The 19,090-nt window shown below is 47.0% G+C and overlaps 1 protein-coding gene and 1 long non-coding RNA gene across 4 annotated transcripts in view; one reads left to right on the top strand and one right to left on the bottom strand.

Annotated features, from left to right (window-relative positions):
* The window catches only part of MAPRE2 (microtubule associated protein RP/EB family member 2), a 246,302-nt gene extending 231,737 nt beyond the window's left edge, over positions 1–14,565 (bottom strand). For both annotated transcript variants that reach the window (XM_040354164.1, XM_040354165.1), the window contains exon 1: positions 14,482–14,565. The gene's annotated coding sequence lies outside the window, so the exon portion shown is untranslated. The remainder of the gene's footprint in view (positions 1–14,481) is intronic.
* Positions 1–19,090, top strand: part of LOC120940967 — a 43,220-nt gene that overhangs the window by 1,046 nt on the left and 23,084 nt on the right. Inside the window, exon 1 of one of the 2 annotated variants that reach the window (XR_005749495.1) lies at positions 1,701–1,738. The exons of the other annotated variant lie outside the window; for it this stretch is intronic. This is a non-coding gene — a long non-coding RNA (uncharacterized LOC120940967). Of the gene's footprint in view, positions 1–1,700; positions 1,739–19,090 lie in introns of those variants that run through there. 2 annotated transcript variants of the gene reach the window in all.

Below are 19,090 nucleotides of genomic sequence, written 5' to 3'. Positions count from 1 at the left end.
CGTCGCCTCAAGTCGTCCTCAGGACGACTTGCAGAGTCGCCCCCGAAGCTGTGCCGCGGGAGTGTGAACCGGCTCTAAGACTTGTGACTTCTTAGAAGGCATAACATTGGGTACAGAAAAAATAATCCTGATCAGGTAACTCTATTATGTGTTGAATGAACTTGAAGGGGTTGTAAAGGTGTTTTTTTTTTCCACCTTAATGCATCCTATGCATTAGTGTGAAAAAACATCCGATGGTTACCAGCCCCCTGTTTTACTTACCTGAGCCCTGGGAAGTCCCGCGTCGCGAACACACTCGATCACTGCTTTGGCTTTTTGGCTCTTCATTGGATTGATAGCGCAGCCATTAGCTTGCGCTGCTGTCAATCAAACCCAATGATGCAGGCGGGCTGGGTGCTGCATTTGGCGTCCAATTGCAGGACTCAGCCCAGCCTCCCGGCGCCTGCATCATTGGATTTGATTGAGCCCGCAAGGTAACCACCTTGGGAGAGCGCTTCCTAGAGGAGGTTATCTGAGGCGGGGAGGAGCTGAGACAGCTGCCGAGGGACCCCAGAACAGCAGAATCGGGGCCACCCAAAACAAACTGCACAGTGGAGGTAAGTATGACATGATGAATTTTTTATTTTTTGTTTGTTTTTTATCAAACCTTTAGTACCACTTTAAAGTTAAAATTTACCCATTTGATATAAAAAAAAAAATTGTAAGGAACATTCATTCCATGTTAATTATACTACCAAACCTGGTGTATGCTGTGATTTGCCTCCAGCGTTTCTACTTTTTTTTTTCTTGCTGGAGGCTGCCATTTTGCTGAAGCCCAGACCCCCTGAACAGCAGAAAATAGGCTGTCAGCAGATCGGCCTCTAGTGGCTCTGATTTTTGGCCCAATGCCGAAAATAAAGCGCAACTGAGCATGTGCAGAGCAGGGTGAGACTGTGTATTGCTGGATATTAAACCGTATAAGCGCTCATTTTTACTGTTTTACATAGCTATACCTGCAAAAGGGGCAGGGGCTGCCTGAAGTGATCTAGCGGGATAAAATTTTCTGACTAAAGTTCTACTTTACAAATTGTCATTAGGCTGTGTAATGCTCTTAAAAGGTATCCCTGTGATGAGCAGACTGTCCCCAAACAAGCATAGTCTTTGAGATGTAAAACAATTTGGTGTGATTATATACAGTGACAGTAGCTGGCGTGATGGTCAGTGACCAATGGGATAGTCCTTGACAGATTATACAGCAACAGTCACTGGCATTGGTTGGTATGAAAGCTGGTTCAAGATTATGTACAGCGACAACTTTCATTCGGCATTACTGGTGGAGGTGTCTTTGGATCACTTATCAGTTCAGTACATGCTTCAAGGGTCATAAAAAATTACCACAGATCCCAGACTGCCATTGCATTACAGGCCAAGTTTTCCTTCACAGGAACTGAAATATGTCCCATTAGTAGTGTTGACAAGGTGAAAGTAAGATTGTGTTTGTTTCTCCAGTGCAGGAGATGATAATGATGAGGGGGCATCACACACCACAGCTAGGGTTGCCACCTCATCCCTTTAAAAAGGAACACATATTAATTACACAGGTTCTGTGGCTAATTAAGGAGGTAATTAGACTCATTTGGTGCCTTTCCTGCATTAAATTAACCTCAGAACCTGTGTAATTCATATGTGTTCCTTTTTAAAGGGATGAGGTGGCAACTCTAACCACAGCAGAAGTCAACAGAACAAACATGGAGATTTGGTATGTAATGCTTGGATAATATCCAACCTTGGCAAATCCACCAAACTTAGATATTTACAATATATATAGTGGTGGATCATAACTGTGCAGTTAAACTCTGGAATGGCAAAGTGCTTGTGTGGTTCTTGTCCTTCGCTGCGGGGGTGTAGATGGGAGTGTGTGTATAAAGTAATTTGCTTGCTTTACAAGATGACCCGTTTTCAGCCCCTGATATTTACGGACAGTTGTAAAAAGCTCAGATTTTTACAAACTGTCTGTAAATGTACTGATGGTTGGCTACTCTGCAAGATAATTTGGGCCCTTCTGTCTGCAACTGAGAGTACAGCACATTGCAGCAAACATTTAGTGTAGTTTTCATTGAACTGCACATTGCCCATGGCTTAACCACTTTAGGGCTGGAAGATCTTACCCCCTTAATGATCAGGTAATTTGTTTGCGATACGGCACTGCGTGCAACGTTGTACCCAAACAAAATTGATGTCGTTTTTTTTTGCCCCCCCCCCGTTTTCTTTTACTAGGAATTGATCACCTCTGCGTTTATTTTTTGCACTATAAACAAAAAATACTGCCAACAGAACTCGTGCACGAAACGACATACGGGTACATTGTTTTTCGTGCAATAGGGCCGCCCTGCCACAGTATATATGCGGTGGGTGGTCCTTAAGTGGTTAAAAGAATGGAGCCTGCAGGGGTTCAGGAGTCAGTAGCAAGTAAGGCAGAGTTCATGGGTCAGTCGCAAATAATGTAGAGTCCAGCATTAAATGAGGCAGAGGTAAGTAGTAAGTGAGGCAGAGTTTAGGGGATATCAGGGTAACGAAAGGCTGCACTATAAGACTGGGGGCTTCCGCTGCCTGCCTATGTGATTTGGGACGTGGGCCAGAGCAACTGAATCGGTCAGTAAATGGGCACCATTTGGCAAAGAGACGAAAAGCGACAGTCTCTTGCCAATATATTGGCAGCGAGCAGTCTGTGAGGGAGCTGCAGACACCAGGCAGAACTGCTAATCTGATCCAGGGCCAGAAGTAGAGCGCACGGGTTGGTTGCACAGATCACTTCACCTGGCCCAGCAGATCACTGCAGTGCTACATGCAGTAACTGTTGCAATGCAGATCACTCCACTGTCAATTTTATTTTATGTGATGACTCCCCTTACCGACTCCCCTTAAAACAGGGATATGCAATTAGCGGACCTCCAGCTGTTGCAGAACTACAAGTCCCATGAGGTATAGCAAGACTGACAGCCACAAGCATGACACCCAGAGACAGGCATGATGGGACTTGTAGTTTTGCAACAGCTGGAGGTCCGCTAATTGCTTATCCCTGCCTTAAAAAGAGAAGCCCACCAAATTGTTAAGTAGAGGGAAGTATTCCAATAGAATTTTTTGGAGGGAACATGGAAAGATTCCTCCAGACCTGTGAAATGGGATGTAAATGAGATGACAAAAGCTGACAGTAGCATTCCTTCATGCATTACTCCTGATAAATAAATAACCATCTGTTCGATTTTACCAAGACAGACACAGAGAACGGCTGCTAATTTGCTCTTGTCCTCCAAAACAGAAGGGAAGTACGACCACTTATACTGAAAGGTTGCCTAACTAACTTGAGTAAATGGCTCCCACAGGCTTTACATCACATCCATGTTTAATGTACAGAGGCCAAAGTGCATGTGTCTCAGACTGAGTACAGCAGGATATAGGTTCTTACAGGGGTCTGGAAGATGCCCAATGTGTGTGGATGAGCTGCATTTTTACTGCCCCCAATGGCTCCCCCTTTAGCTGTAACGGCTGAGGGAGAACACACGTTGCAGCCACGGTCCTTTGCTTCACGGCTGCGGCAGGAATGAACCCCCTACTGCGCTCAGTGGGCAATGCACGTGGTTGGGGCGCAGTCAGGGCCGCCATCAGGGGGGTACAGGCAGTACACCTGTAAGGGGCCCGGATGGCAGCCCCCTTTAAAAATATATATATTTTTTTTCAGGGGTCCGGAGGTCCCCAGGGGCCCCGGACGGCAACCCCCCTTTTTTTTTTATACAAAAATGTTTTTTTTTATATTTTTTATTATATATATTATTAAAGTGCCCAGCGGTCCCCGGATGGCAACCCCCCTTTTTTTTTTATAAAAAAATTTACATTTTTTTTTTTTTTTAGATATTTATTTTTTGTATATTTTTTTTTATTAAAGGGCGCAGAGGTCCCCAGGGCCCCATGTGGCAACCCCCCCACTTTTTTATAAATGTTTATTTTTTTATTTTTGTTTATTTTTATTTCTTTTTTATTAAAAGGCCCAGAGGTCCCCAAGACCCCCGGATGGCAACCTCCCTTTTTTTATGCATTTTTTATAAATGTTTATTTTTTTTATATTTTTTCTAAAAGGGTCCAGAGGTTTCTTTTTATTAAAGGGCCCAAAGGTCCCCAGGGCCCCGGATGGCTACCTATCTTTCTTTCTTTTTTTTTTAAAGGACCCCCCCGCTTCTCAATTTGCAGCAGCCCCCCGCTTCTCAATTTCAGGCGGCAGCACCCCACCCTCCTCTGCTCCAGGGGGCCCATGCCTGAAGCTGTGTAAGGGGCCCCAAAATTCCTGATGGCTGCCCTGGGTAGGGGAGGTTTAAGCAGGCAGTGAGAAGGCAACATATCACCTCTTCACCTCTGCCATGGCCACACTCTGATTGCTTTTCAGGGGGGAGACAGCCCTTGCTGCTAGTGTAAACATGCTCTTAAAGTGGAGTTCCACCCTGATTTTTTTTTTTTAACCAAAAATCTAAAACATTTTACTTGCCAAAAATAGAGGTTGCTATGCGGAAGTCCCTACTTTGCCTCTTTATCCTCCGCGGCTGGTCTTTTTCCTTGTCCTACACTCTGTGTCTTCTGGTCAATGGGGCACTCTGCCTTCTGGGAACTGTGTGTATCCCAGAGAGCAGCAGGCCCATTCACAAAGCACCACCGCGACTCGCGCATGTGCAGTAGGAAATGGGCAGTGAAGCCGCAAGGCTTCACTGCCTGTTTCCCTTAGTGAGGATGGCGGCGCTTGGACCTGTCGCGATCAAGCGATCGGCCTAGGGGGGCCAACTTTGCGGGCGCCTAGGACAGGTAAGTATCCTTACTAAGTCAGCAGCTACAGTGTTTGTAGCTGCTGACTTTAAAAAAAAAAAAACAATTCTCTAAATAACAAACATGTTATACTTGGTGCCGGTTCGCACAGGGGCAACCCGACTTACAGCGCGACTTGGAGCAACTTACAGTGCGACTTAAAGTTGCCTACAGGACAGGCGACTTTGGCTGTGGCCAATCACAGAACAATCGGCTCTGTGGGAGGTAGGAGTTTGCCTGAGTAAACTATTTTCTTTTTTTGTAAAGTTGCTTCAGTTAAGACGGTGATCGACCTGGAGGCAACTTCCATTGAAATCAATGCCTACAAGTCGCCTTGAAGTAGTACAGGAACCTTTTCTGAGTTGACAAGCAGCTGGAAGTTAATAAGTCACCTCACTCTGTGTGTTTTAGCCCTGACACCCCTTTCACACTGAGGGCGTATTGCAGGCGCTATAGCGTTAAAAATGGCGACTGCAATCCGCCCTCAAACAGCTGCTCCATTGTCTCCAGTGTGAAAGCACAAGGGCTTTCACACTGGAGCGTTGCGCTAGCAGGACGGTAAAAAAGTCCTGCTAGCTGCATCTTTGGAGCAGTGAAGGAGCGGTGTGTTTACAGCTCCTCCACCGCTGCTGCCCATTGAAATCAATGGGACAGCGCGGCTATACCGCTCGCATGCGCTGCTTCAGCAGCGCATTGCAGGCGGTTGTAACCCTTTCTGAGCTGCTAGCGGGGGTTAAAAGCACCCCGCTAGCGGCCGAAATGTGCTGCAAATCCGCCCATAGTGTCGGCGGTAAAAATAGCGGAGTTTTACCGCTGACGCTATGGGCGGCTATTGTGCTGCAACCACAAGCATTGCATGTGCTTGCAGGGCAGCTTATTGGGCAGCATTACAGTTCACTGAACGCAACAGAGGGTATCATTTTTGCCATGGCTGTGAAGAAAGGAAACGTAGCTGCTGCATGTGTACAGCCCTGAACATCTCTACGTTCTCTTGTATAAATTGCACTGGATAAAGCAATGTGGGCTGTCCAGTGCAACCGTTAATAGCTGTGAACCAAGCTGTCCTCACATGGCTTGGTTCAGTGTGTACAGAGCCAACCCTAGTGACTCTGTACCTTGTGATCACAGGCAGGGCTGCTGATAGGTAGGTTGTACTGGGCTCTGGGATTTCTAACAGGACCCAGGAGGTCTGGCTGTATGGCTTTATTAGCAGCCCTGATCACAGGTGAAAACAGTACAGTGTGTACATCGGAGCCCTCCACTTCCTCTTACAAAAGGGGAACGAATGAATAGTCATTCATTAGTTCCAGAGAAATGCACAGATCACTGCTGCAGCATATAAGGACGCCCCACCCCCACCCCCCATCCAGCTGATCTCTAACTTGGCTCTCTATGTGACCTGTGCATTAACCCTTCACCTCCCTTATCCTGCACAATAACCTTTTCATCCCTCTATGTATGACATGTACGCACCGTATATAATACACCATTACCAACCTCCATGTTTTTAACCCCCTCAATTCCAGCATTTATTTTCTTTCAAAAGGTTGTGGCAAAAATGAGATCACTTTGGGTTGAATAGACAGGTTTGGGACTTCGTATTGTCCTGACATTTTTATTTCAGAACCGAGTATAGTTCCAAAAAAATTATAATTGAATATTACCAATATTACCAGTCTCATGAGTATTACAGAATCGGGAAAGCTGGCATGGAAATCTTACCACTTGAGTGTGAAATATATTTTTGGTGAAAATATATTGGGCTGCTTTATAAAAAGGTTTGTGATCAACAATAGCTGTGTTCATAATAAGCTGCTATATCCATGTATCCTGGGAATATTGCTGCCATAATAACAGCAATACACCAAGGGGTTGTGCATCCACACTTGTTCATTGTAGTACTGAGCAATTGTCTTCTCTTCCTACCAGTTAACCCCTAGTTGCCTCGTGTACTGCTGTCCATGGTACCTAATATCTGTACCTCCTATTGTAGCATTAGAATGCACTTATACTTGTGTGCTATTCAGGGGGGACATAAATTGGGAGTTTTACAACATTCTTTAATACCCCATAGTGGGATTCCCCCCACCCCCCAAAAAAGTGACCCTTAAAAAATTTTAACGGGACAAACACAACCATTAGAGGGCTTGGAGTGTTACCCTATGCTGGTATTGTACATTTTAAATACTAGCTGTACCTTTTTTTTAGCCCTGGTTCACACTGATGCATTGCGGGAAACTCACGAGATTATTGCGTTTCCCCACATCGGACTTCAAAGCAATTGCACTGCGTCCACGCGATCTGCGGGTGTCAATGTAAGACCATTGACACCCCAAAACAGATCGCAAAATGCAGTGCAAGTGTCAAAATCGCATGGCAAAACAGATCGCAAAATGCAGTGCAACTGTCAGAATCGCATGGCAAAACAGATCGCAAAATGCAGTGCAACTGTCAGAATTGCATGGGTTTCAACACCCATGCAATGTGATTCAGGTGCGGTGGGGAGGAAAAAGGGTCCTGCACCATTTTGGTGCAGATGCGATTTGAGCCATATAAAATGCATGGCTCAAACCACATGTCGCAAATGACACCGCACAGACATCACATGTGATGTGCACAGAAATACAGTGCGATTCCTGTTGCGAATCACATGTGGTGGTCCGCACGCACCAGTGTGAACCTAGGCTCAGTATTAAGTAATGCACCTATAGCCCATGTTCCCATTGACATGATTTGACAAGTTAAATCGCAGTCTATTGCCAGCAACAGCCCTGTCCCAATCGGTGCGACGCCGACTTTAAGGCACCGATTTCCAAAAGATTCTGCACTACTTTTGGCGCCACAGATGTCTTTCAAATCGCTCCCAAACTCGCACTGAAATGCGGGTTTGTAATTGTGCGAGTTTAGCTGAATTTGCACAATTTCATTGTGCCGTAAGACCGTAAGATTTTGCAAGCAGGACCCTCCTAGCCCCCTAGTCTTGAATGGTGGTATAACTGTACTGTTGCGCCCCCCCCCCCTTTTTTTTTTTAATAGTTGTGCAGCTGCTTGAGCTATATACATTTTGTATAATAGTAATACACTGTGGGTATTGTAATCTTTGATATGTTCAGAACAAAGATTGGGACACAACAGAGGCTGAATTAAAGGGGTTGTAAAGGTACAATTTTTTCCCCTAAATAGCTTCCTTTACCTTAGTGCAGTCCTCCTTCACTTACCTCATCCTTCCATTTTGCTTTTAAATGTCCTTATTTCTGAGAAATCCTCACTTCCTGCTCTTCTGTCTGTAACTCCACACAGTAATGCAAGGATTTCTCCCCGGTGTGGAGTCTCATGCTCGCCCCCTCCCTTGGATTACAGGAGAGTCACGACGCTCTCTACGTTGCAGATAAAGGAGCCGTGTGTTAGTTGGCGTCCTGACTCTCCTGTAGCTCAAGGGAGGGGGCGAGCACGACGCTCCTGGTGTCAATGATGTCCCAGAGTTATCATGGCCTTAAAACTGGCGCACAGCTATTATCAGCAGGGCTGCCACCAGGGGGGTACAGGCATCACACCTGTAAGGGGCCTGATGGTCCGCAGGGGCTAGACCGGCCCCCTCCCGTTTTTTTATAAAAGGAGATTACACTTGTTTTTTTTTTTTTTTCGTCGGCACCCCCTCCCCCCCGGTTCTCTGCTCCAGGGGGGCCCTGCCTAAAGCTGTTTAAGGGGCCCCAAAATTTGTGATGGCTGCCCTGATTATCAGAATATCTGCTTCCATCACAGCCTGATCACACAGCTGCCTGGTTTCAAGCTCATAGTAATAATATCCATCTCATAGGAACCTCATACATTGACACACAGTAACACTTGGCGCTCATGTATCAAAAGATAAGTACCAGTAATATATTTTTGCTTCAATGTCACCAGAAATCGGCAGATTGAAGAAAGTGAACAAAACAAACAATCTGAGTTGTTTCAGATCCGGTTCTACGTTGGAAAACAAGGAATTCTACATTACCAGTTTAGCTGCAGTGACTTAAATTTAATTCTACATTGAATTTAATAAAGCTTAGTATTGCTAATCAGTTCTGGTATTCTTTGCCTCCAGATCACGTAATAAGCATTAGGTTTTAGGTTTTTAGCATTAGGTGCAAGTCATTTCCCGGATGAGAGCGGCTTTAACCATTTATAGTGCCTTGTATTGGAAATATATCTGATCAAACAGAACTCACTAAGGAAACCATACACGCGGCGCGTGCTCGCTCCTCTTTGTATGGATTGTCATAGGGAGTATGTCTCTTAGACAAGGCCCCCCCCCCCCCCCCCCCGCAGTCCAAATCAATCCCTAAAATGTGCCTAATCATTGATTCAGCGCATACATTAGTGGTGGAGGAGAGCAGGCAGCTGGGGGATGGAGATTGGTCTCTGGGGACAGACGGGAAGGTCTAGAAAGCACTTCAATAACTCTAATTATTAGAACACACAGAATTGTGCTTTAAGGGAGAATGGGGCTGAGCGGGGACAGCGAGGGGGTTAACCAGCTGCCATCCTCATTTAGATTTTACAATGAGAAAAGTGACGATTGCCGTTAAAGCGGAATATATTGGCATTGACGGACCTCACTGCGGGGAGTTGTAAAATGTGATCCTCAGTCAATGTGGGACGATCGGCAATTCTACAACTGCAGTTATCTGCAGAGTCCTTATTTAGCTTCAACAGGCTTCATATAGGTGACACCACTGCAAACATTGAACATCGCTCAGTCTATAGCAGAGGAGTCCATACTGCTAACAGATCTATTGTAGTCATGGGGCTATTATTATTATACAGGATTTATATAGCGCCAATAGTTGGCGCATAGGCGTGTGCCAGGTGTGCCCAGGCACACCCTAATCGCCCTGTGCTGCACAGATTCCCCCTGCTGGTTGGCTGCAGAGAAAGGGACTCTCTATCAGTTCCTTTGTCTCAAAAATGAGATATCAGGGGTCTGTTTAGGCCCCTGATATCTCACCAAAGCCCCCCAATGGTGCTCCTAAATAGTAAAAGAAAATAATAAAAAAATATTGTAGTAATAAAATAAAATTGTAAAAAGTAATAATAAAATAAAAATTACAAAAGTACTTGCCCAACTGTTCTACTGACACTGTCCATTGCCATATATATATATATATATATATATATATATATATATATATATATATATATATATATATATATATATATATATATATATATATATATATATACACATACACACGCATGTGTGTTTGAGCTTTGGGGTGCACACCCTAATGTAATGGGCTGCGCACACCTATGAGTTGACGCAGTGCTTTACAACATAAGGGCAGTGCAATTGCAATACGATTAAATTCAATACAGGAGGGATCAGAGGGCCCTGCTCTTTAGAGCTTACAGAGTTCCTCCAGAGGTTCCCAAGGCTTCTATGAGCTGTCTGATCCCACGTGGTGCCTACCCATTGTATGTATGTAAGCCGCTCAGGCTGCTAACAAGTGTAGTTCTGTGCTGGCTGGGAAGGAGCCTGCCCAAGCTCCAGACAATGACGGATAAGAGCAGAAGATCCCAGGAGCCACACATCAGAACAAAACCCGCTGTGTGTGAACAAGTGGAAGTCTCAGCCTGGAGACACGCTCCAACGCGTTTCACTCGGCTCACTGGAGCCTACCCATGAATAAGCTCCAGTGGGCGGAGTGACATGTGTTGGGGGCGTGTCCAGCCTGAGACTGCCACTTGTTCACGCACAGCGGGTTTTGTTCTGATGTGCGGCTCCTGGGATCCTCTGCTCTTATCCCGTGGTGCCTAAATAGTTCTGAGGTCGGTGTTGCCAATGATATTTTTAGCCACCTGAATGGCTACATTTAGACGTGTGGCTGTTATTGTCAGCTTAAGGAGGTATTACTGACCAGAACACCAGGAAAAGATAAGCGGAAAATAACCCCAAAAGAATGAATCTACGAACTGGTAAGCTACAATATATTAGTTCTGTTTTTGGGTTTATCGCTTTAAAGTACATTTTGTGAAGTCAAAGGGCTCATTCACACGGGCAGCAGCCTTTGCTACCCCTCTGAGATGTGGTCACAGCCAATCCTTAAATTTTTTTTTCATGAGCTTTTGCCAGGCGATATATCACCGCCTCACTACCTGTTTTAACCTTCGTCTGTGCACCGAATGCAATGGGGAAAATTGTCATCATAATGTAAGTGCAGCCTTATTGTAAGGAGAATGGGACACGGGCAATTTTCTTGCAGCGCTCACCCCAGTTCTGTTACATCGATTTCTCATGAAGAAAAGTATAATGATTTTCTATGCGATAACCAACAGTGGTATTTTACAGCAATCTGCTTAGCGATCGCGATTCATCAGCGTTTCCTCTTGGCGGTATAGCTGCTAGTGACAATCACTCTTAAGGCTTTCCTATAAAATGTTGCAGAAGGTGTAATACTTGGATATGAATTGCTGAATGGGAGAGATTTGAGCGCCACCCAAATGCCAGCAAACTTCTAAGCTACTCGCTACAAATCGCTGTTCAAGCGAAACTAAAGCCAATCATAGATGGAGCGTTTGTTTATCACTTGATTCTCCCATCAACACAGTCAGGCCGACTTCCCACTGAGGCACTACAGCGGTAAAAATAGCGCCTGCAAAGTGCCCTGAAAGCGCCTCCTTTCACTCCAGTGGGAAAGCCCGAGAGCTTTCCCACTGGTGCGCTGGCAGGGCAATTAAAAAAAAAAAGTCCTGCTAGCCGCATCTTTGAGGCGCTGTATATGCACCGCTCCTAAAGCTCCCCTGCCCATTAAAATCAATGGGCAGCGCCGGCAAAGTGGCGCTTTGCTGGCAGTTGTAACCCTTTTTCGGCCGCTAGCAGGGGTTAGAAGCTCCCCGCTAGCGGCCGAATAGCGCAGCAAAAACGACGGTGAAACGCTGCTTAAAATAGCGGTGCTTTACCGCCGATGCCCCAGTGTAAAAGTAGCCTCAGGGAATGCCTCTCGCAGAGCTAGGGTTGCCACCTCATCTCTTTAAAAACAAACACTAATGAATTACACAGGTTCTGTGGCTGATTAAGAAGGTAATTAAACACTGTGCCTTGCCTGCACTAAACTAGCCTCTGAACCTGTGTAATTCATGTGTTCAGGTTTAAAGGGATGAGGTTGCAGCCCTACGTGGAGCCATTGTGTTCTCCCAGCGGGGAACACCGTGATTGTTAGTGGCTATAGCAGCCGCTGGCAATAATCGCATGTAAAATCAGACAGGCTGGTTCTACCAAAGTTGATCGCTTGCTCAACTTTGGTACTCGGTGTGCCCATACATGGTTGGAAACTTGGCTGGTCCCTATTCAAACTGTCTGTGGCCGGGTTAAGGTCCCGTTCACATCTAGCGATTTGGAATTCCCAATTGCACTGCAATAGTGGCAAAACACGCCACGCATGTTTTGGTGTCATTCATTTTTAATGGGACCTAAACGCGGTGCTGTTTCACCACAATTGTCACATGATAAACCGCGCATCAACCGCATCGCATGAAGCTTGTCACCCAAAAAAGGAGCAGGAGCTTTTGTGCGATTAAGATTGCTGTAATTTATCACAAGATATTTGCCTCAAAACCACACCGCGATTAAGTGCCATTAAAAATAAATGGCACCCAAACATGCGTGGTGCGTTTTTTGCCACTATTGCAGTGTGATTTGGAATTGCAGCAATTCTGCCCGAGATCCCAATTTGCCAGATGTGAATGGAGCCTAAACTCAAATTCTCTGATCCGGTCTGCCAAATCCAGATGGATGGAGGTCCTATTTTCCATCCATCTGGCGGATCAGTTGAAAACTCAGGCGGTTCTGCTTTCATCTGCTCTCCCCATAGAGGAGACTCTGACAGGTCCATCTCGGCACAGTGAGCAGAGACAGACCCGTCATCCACCTGCTCAGCGGAGCAGAGACAGACCCGTCATCCACCTGTCCATCAGACAGACAAGCCCGTGTGAAAGCCGTCACCATCACAATAGCAGCAAGTCTCTTCTGATATAAAGAGCTGCTGCTCAGTTGTTTTAGAAATGAGGTTAGTTGCGCTTTAAGTGCCGTCATCAGTGATTTGTAGCTGCGGTTCATCTCTGTGAAAGAAATGTCATCCGCCTAAGGCTGACATTCCTCCCAATGATGTAGACTTAGCAGGAGATCCCCATGACCTGAAAATTATACAGTTGGGTTGCTTTAGGAGAGTCCTTGGGTACCCAAACAGGCCAGGTTTTCAGGGTTTCCTTCTTGTACAGGTGGATCTTATTAATCCATGGCTTGCTATTTATGACAGCCGGTTTATCTATGGAATTCCCAAATCCTGGCCTGTTGGGGGTAACTAAGGACTGAGGCTGGGGAAGTGCTGATCAGGAGTGAGGAGTTTGGGAAGGTGTCGGGTCCAAGTTATAATGGTAGTAAACCCAAAAATGTATATATTGCAGCTTACCAATTATTGGAGGTGGTGGCTGTTTAGTTTCATGTGTTTTTTTTTTTATTTGTTTTTTTTTCAGGTTCTTGCCCCTCTGTTTTCACCTGGTGATCGGGCCAATAGCACTTCTGTTTTTATCCTGAGTACCTCCACTCTGGAGATATGTATATTCACTGTAAACACCCCTGACAGTGGTACATGGATTGTCTCATCCTTCTAAACTGAAACATCTGGGAGAGGGCTTGTTCTTTTGAAAAACAGACTTACTGGCTGGATCATCTAGGAATCGGTAAGCTGCAGTATAATATTTGCTTTTGGGTTTAATGCAAGAAGGGTCAGCCAACTCAGTCCTGATTTATGACAGCTGACAGGCAGGGAGTTGGTGACACTTGCTGCTCAGTGATAAGTATCCATGACCTCAGTGCTGCGGATCTCAGTGGTTGGGTATCAGTACTGGGGGGGGGGCTCTCTGGGCAATCTGTGTTGGGGGGGGGCTCTCTGGGCAATCTGTGTTGGGGGGGGGCTCTCTGGGCAATCTGTGTTTGGGGGGGGGCTCTCTGGGCAATCTGTGTTTGGGGGGGGGGCTCTCTGGGCAATCTGTGTTTGGGGGGGCGCTCTCTGGGCAATCTGTGTTTGGGGGGGCGCTCTCTGGGCAATCTGTGTTTGGGGGGGCGCTCTCTGGGCAATCTGTGTTTGGGGGGGCGCTCTCTGGGCAATCTGTGTTTGGGGGGGGGGGCTCTCTCTGGGCAATCTGTGTTTGGGGGGGGGGGGCTCTCTCTGGGCAATCTGTGTTTGGGGGGGGGGGCTCTCTCTGGGCAATCCTTGTGTTTGGGGGGGGGGGGGGTCTCTGGGCGATCTCTGTTGCATAGACATCTGGGAGGATTTGATGATAGATGTGTACAGATAGTGACACCCATGGTGCAGAGGCGGCAGGCACTGATCACACTCTGTACACAGGGATTCCCAGCACTGAGCTCCCTCCATGACATGTGCCGGCAGTGTGTGGGTGTGGATGATGAAGATCGGGGATCTCCGCGGACTGTGTTCGGCTATAGGGCTGCTGATGTAACACCGGGGAAGTCACAGCTGACCAGCAGGCGGGGAAGGCATGCAGCGCCCGCACACTCAGTGTACACTTCCCGGTAGGTAGTAGAGGTGTAAGTAGTAGTGCTGCTTCTCTCCCCCCTCATACTCTGTACAGGCGGACGGGGACTTCCCTTACCTTCTGCCCCGGCTCTCCGCACTCCAACTCGCTGACAGCTTCTGCCGGCTCCGCCGCTTTGTTGTTTCTCCTCCCCCTCTGTCAAATCTCCGTGACACGCCCATCCCACCCTTCTCTTTTGGAGCGTCACATGACTCAGAGCCACACCCACCCCGGCTGAAGCTGGGTGTCTGGGGAAGCCGTCTGGAGTGGGTGTGGCCAGAAACAAATGTGTGGGCGGATCGCTGGCCGGACAATGCTGCTCTGTGCTCGGTCATCCGGGGATTGTGTCCATGGTGCGCCCTGTACGGAGGATCGTACCGGAGCTCCTGTCACCGTGTACAGGAGGGGTGTGATGTCACACTGTGTACAGGAGGGGGTGTGATGTCACACTGTGTGTACAGGAGGGGTGTGATGTCACACTGTGTGTGTGTACAGGAGGGGGTGTGATGTCACACTGTGTGTACAGGAGGGGTGTGATGTCACACTGTGTACAGTTGTGTGACCTGAAATCCCTGGTTTCTAGGGACAGTCCCCAGATTGAGGACACTGTCCCCGGACCAAGTCTGTCCCGGATTCCCCGGACCAAGTCTGTCCCGGATTGGATTTGGGCTGGGGCAATTTCAAAGACAGTCAGTGCAGAATAAAAAAAACGAAATCTGAATTGCACACCCCCGACCTGCCACTCTTGCTAGCTTAGGGGCATGTATTTTTTCCATTATCTGTGCCCCTTTCTGATGGTCATGTGCTGGTCGGAGCGGAGGGAATATTTCTTCTGTTTCGGGTGCATGCCCATCCAGCTCCGCCCGCATGTTCTGCCTTGGCTCAAGTCCCGGCCAGCCGCCTGCCTGCTTATCTCAATTGTCTTCCCTGGCAGGGTGATCTTCCTTTGCACCCCACGCAGTAGTAGCCGGGGCCGGAGAGTGAGACTGGACAGGCTGTGAGGCGGGTGGCGACGGGCAGAGTTGCGGATTGCCGACATTACTAGTAAAAAAAAAAAAATGTCCCTTGATTCTTTGAAAAAATCTGGTCACCTTGGTGTACAGGAGGGGTGTAATGTCACACTGTGTGTGTGTGTGTACAGGAGGATAGGAGCCCCATATTTTATCCAGTGGTGGGTCTTCAGCTACATACCCCCCAAATGTGGGGTCTCTGTACTCCTGGTCACCGAGCTACAACCCTCAGTCTTTTTTTTTCTTTTTTTTTTTTTCTTTGGGCAAATGGGCCTATGTTGAGGAAGGGGCCTGGAGCTGCAGCTCCAATAGCTATGTTAATCCAGCCCTGCATCTAGGGCTAGTTCAGAGACTTCCTCTTTTTAAAGAGCTATTGTCTTCTATGAAGGAGGTGGTAGCCTCCTTCTGGGCTTTCAGTGACAGGGCAGCAGGTCTGGGACCTTCTTCCTCTGGTCCCACGAACCTTCAGCTTCAGTTAGACCCCCTCCTCGGTCTGAGATCAGTGATTCACACTATACCTCAGATCTGGAAATAAAAGAACCCGAGCTCCTGATCTGTTGGGTATTCCACATCAGTGAGGGAGTCGGGTAACCCTACGTTTCCTTTTCCAGCAGAGGAAATTGATGAGCTTTTGAAATCAATTTATGCCTCTGAACAGATTGAGATGCCACAGCAAATCCAATCTGTGCAGGATATAATGTATAGGGGGCTTCAGGGGAAGAAGTCAAGGACTTCCCTGGTTCACCAGTCGCTTAAGGATATGATTCTGTCAGAATGGAAAGATCCGGAAAGGAGAGTATTCCACTCTAAAGGTCACAAAAAAAAGATTTCCTTTTCAATCTGAAATTGAAGAGACTTTCTTTGTCCTAAGCTAGACACCCCTATGTAAGAGAAATCACCGCTCTAGGATACTAATCAAAGTCTCACCTGATCCAAAGCCACGGGTGCTGGCGATGCATGGGATAATGCAAAAATTGAGGAAAAACTTTCTGGACAGCCGCACTCCAAAAATAGCTTTTATTATATTCTCAAAAAGCATGCCACAGCAGATGGGGGTAAAATCTGACACGTTTCACACAACTTTAGTGATTATTCATAGCTTATAAGCTATGAATTTTTGCATAGATGTCCCTATGTCTCAGGTTTCTAAGAAGTCAGACCTGTCCTTTTGAACACTCAGGGGTCCTGAAAGAGCAAATGGATAGGAAGGCCGATTCTTTGCTACGTAAGGCCTTGGATGCTTTAGCTTTATCCTTGGGTCCAATTGTAGAATCCACCTGTGTGGCTAGGAATTTAGATGTATGGGTTCAGCGTCTGGACGAGCTCCTTTCGTCTGACACCCCCAAAGAGGGGATTAGGGAGTCTCTCCCACTCATTGCTAAGTCAGTAGCCTTCTTAGCTGATGCAGCTGCATCCTCTGTGAAAACTACAGCAAGGTCTTCTGCTCTCATTAATTCAGCCAGACGAGCGATCTGGCTTAATTCTTGGGAGGGGGACCTGGTCTCCAAGAACAAGCTCTGCTGCATTCTCTTTGAAGGCAAGCTTATTCGGTTCCTCCTTGGTTGAAGGTCCTAGCTCGTTCCTCTGAGAAGAGTAAATGGTTCCCTTCTCAAAAGAATAAGCCACAGAATAATAAGACTTTTCGTAGTTTCTAAAACAAAGATATACAGCCTCTTCCAAAGATCCCCAGTGACGCCAGGATAGGGGTAGGGGCAATGTTGTCCCATTTCATCAAGGAATGGGCAAAGATTTCCAACAATTCCTTAATCCTTCAAACATTGGAAAGGAGTTACAGGCTGGAATTCAAAAATCTTCCACCCCAGAGATATTTTCTTACTCATCTACTGAGAAACTAAGAGATGACAAGCCATGTTGAATCTAGTTTCCATGTGGGAAACAGAAGGGGTAATTTTCCCTGTCCCGGAAAATCAAAAATTCCGGTGATTTTATTCCCACCTTTCTGGTTCAGAAAGCCTCCGGTGGCTTCCGGATGGTCATCCATTTGAGCGTCCTGAACAAGTATATTCTCTACTAGGGTTGCCACCTCATCCCTTTAAAAAGGAACACATCTGAATTACACAGGTTCTGTGGCTGATTAAGGTGGTAATTAAACTCACTTGGTGCCTTATCTGCATTAAATTAGCCTCAGAATCTGTGTAATTCAGATGTGTTCCTTTTTAAAGGGATGAGGTGGCAACCCTATTCTCTACAGATGTTTCGGATGGAAAACATTTACTCTGAGGAATCTATTATGGCCAGAGGTATTCATGGTTACCCTAGATCTTCAGGACACTTATCTTAATGTCCCAATCTGCCAGAACCACGAAAGTTCCTCAGATTTGCGATTCTCATGGACAACGGGCCGAGTCATTGGCAGTTCAGTGCTCTCCCTTTTAGTTTCTCGGCAGCACCCAGAATTTTTACAAAGATCATGGCCCAAGTCATGGCCTTTTTTCGGATACAAAGTGTATTGATCGTCCATATCTGGACAATTTTCTGATCTTTGCCCGAGACAGAGTCCCTTATCCGGGATCTGCAGTTGGTTTTGCGGACCTTTCAGGATCTAGGGTGGAAAGTCAACCAACGTAAGTCTTGTCTGGTACCCTCCCAAAACATACTTTCGTTGCTCGGAAAATTTTTCTTCTCGAAGAGAAAGTTTTGAAACTTCTGCTTGCTGTGCAGGCCTTCAGATTGCTCTCACAGACCTCGCTTCGCGGGGACATGCAGTTATTAGGTTTAATGACCGCAGCCATCCCAGGAGTTCCCTGGGCCCAATTACACTCCAGACCCCTTCAGGAGTTTCTCTTACACCATTGGGATCGCAGGAAGGATTCTCTGGATCAACTAGTTCAACTTCCAAGAGAAGATTCTCTCAATCTCTCCTGGTTGGAGCAGCGGGAACACCTGCAGGGAGGGAAGAACTGGGCACAACATGCTCCAGTAAAGGTTACTACAGACGCCAGTCTGTGGGGCTGGGGCGCACGCACTTAGGGCTGGAAAGCCTAGGGAGCTTGGTTGCCCGAGGAGGCAGACCACTCCTTAAATTTGAGGGAACTGCTAGCAGTAGGGAAAGCTCTCTTGGCTCTGCAGGAGAGGCTCAGTTCGAAAGGCCTGTTGGTATTTTCAGACAATGCCACGACAGTAGCATACCTGAGCAAGCAAGGGGGCACTCGTTCGAAGTCGCTCCTAACGCTATCACAGCAGAGTCTGTCCTGGGCAGAAAGGAATGTCACCTCGATCAGAGCAGTCCACATCAGAGGTTCAGAGAACACACTGACGGACTATCTGAGCAGTGTGAGTGTCAGTTCCAGCTGTTGGGAGTTGCATCAAAGCACGTCACAGGAGATTGTGCGAAGATGGGGTCTTCCTGCAGTGGATCTTTTTGTCTCCAGTCTCAACAGAAAACTGCTGGCTGTTTTCTCACTGGAGAGAGAGACAGGGTCCTTAGGGACGGATGCTCTCTCCTTCCCGTGGGATTTCGCTCTGGCCTACGCGTTCCCTCCTACCTCTGGTAGTTCGGAAAATTATTCAGGATCGGGGCAGAAGTGGTTCTGATCGCCCCCTGGTGGCCCAGGAGGAGTTGGTTTTCCTCTCTGAAGGCCCTCTGTGGATATTCCCTGGCCCCTGCCAGAGCGGAAGGATCTACTCCATCAGGGACCAATATTGCATCCAAACCC

The sequence above is a fragment of the Rana temporaria genome, chromosome 5 (assembly GCF_905171775.1).
Source record: "Rana temporaria chromosome 5, aRanTem1.1, whole genome shotgun sequence".
NCBI classification, from domain to species: domain Eukaryota; kingdom Metazoa; phylum Chordata; class Amphibia; order Anura; family Ranidae; genus Rana; species Rana temporaria.
Note: the sequence above shows the minus strand (reverse complement) of the source record. Positions and strands in the feature narration are given on the sequence as shown.